Genomic DNA, 1,205 nt, shown 5'->3' with positions numbered 1-1,205 from the left:
CGATTGTTTCAGGAAATGAAATTACAATGAAATCCAGACCATTAGCTGCTTACACGCATTGATAAATATCAACGGGGACCATTGAAAATATGTGCCTCGACCAGGACTCAAACCCTGTATCTCCTGCTTACATGGCAGATGCTCTATCTGACTCAGCATTTGAGGACACAGAGGATAGTGCGACTGCAGGACATATCTTTGACACAATCTCCGTGAGACTCACATTTCCAACTTATTAGAATTATGAATTAATACCTTCAGCTACTGACAGGTGTTGATATATATCAGCGGGGACAGGTGAAAATGTGTGCCTCGACCGGGACTCGAACCCAGGATCTACTGCTTACATGGCAGACGCTCTAACCATCTGAGCCACCGAGGGCACAGAGAATAGTATGACTGCAGGGACTATCTTGCGCATGCCTCCCGCGAGACCTACATTCTCACCTTATACGTCCATTCACTACATTCATAGTGTCCCTACCCAATGCACTCATTACTCATGGAAGACATTCTTACCAAGTCCTGTAATATGTGTGCATCTGCACAGAAGAAGAAAATCATGGCCAGTGTTGCCAGATATATGGATATGGTGTCTGTACTTTCAGACATGTCCAAAAGAACAGACACCATTGATGAGCTGCAGCGATCTAGAATGAAATTAGAATTATATATCAATACCTTCAGCTGCTGACGGGCGTTGATATATATCAATGGGGACAGGTGAAAATGTTTTCAACTGTCCCCATTGAGATTTATCAACACCTGTAAACAGCTAATGGTCTGTATTTCACTGTAATTTCATTCTTCTGGAGCAGCAAGATTACCAATGGCATCTGTTCTTTTAGACATGTCCGAAACAACAGATACCATCTTCATATACACAAGGCTTACCAGCCAATGCTCTTCTTCAGTACAGATGCACTCATATTGCTGAAACTCTTACGAGAATTGGTAGATTGACTGCCATGAGTAATGAGTATAGTGGGCAGGGGCACTACAAATGTAGTGTGTGGACAGTAAGATGGAAATATGGGTCTCATGGGGAGCATGCCAGAGATGACTCCCTGCAGTTGCACTATCCTCTGTGTCCTCGATGGCTCAGGTGGATAGAGCATCTGCCATGTAAGCAGGAATCCTGGGTTCGAGTCCTGGTGGGGGCACACATTTTCAACTGTCCCCGTTGATAGTCATCAGTGCCTGTA

The 1,205-nt window shown here is 44.3% G+C and overlaps 1 non-coding gene across 1 annotated transcript; it reads right to left on the bottom strand.

Annotated features, from left to right (window-relative positions):
- Positions 1–308: 308 nt before the first annotated feature.
- On the bottom strand, positions 309–383 carry Trnat-ugu (transfer RNA threonine (anticodon UGU)). Its single transcript has one exon. It is a non-coding gene; the product is annotated as a tRNA-Thr (tRNA).
- Positions 384–1,205: the final 822 nt, after the last annotated feature.

Source organism: Schistocerca serialis, chromosome 8 (assembly GCF_023864345.2).
Source record: "Schistocerca serialis cubense isolate TAMUIC-IGC-003099 chromosome 8, iqSchSeri2.2, whole genome shotgun sequence".
NCBI classification, from domain to species: Eukaryota; Metazoa; Arthropoda; class Insecta; order Orthoptera; family Acrididae; genus Schistocerca; species Schistocerca serialis.
The sequence above is the reverse complement of the archived record's forward strand: the minus strand, read 5'-3'. Positions and strand labels throughout refer to the sequence as shown.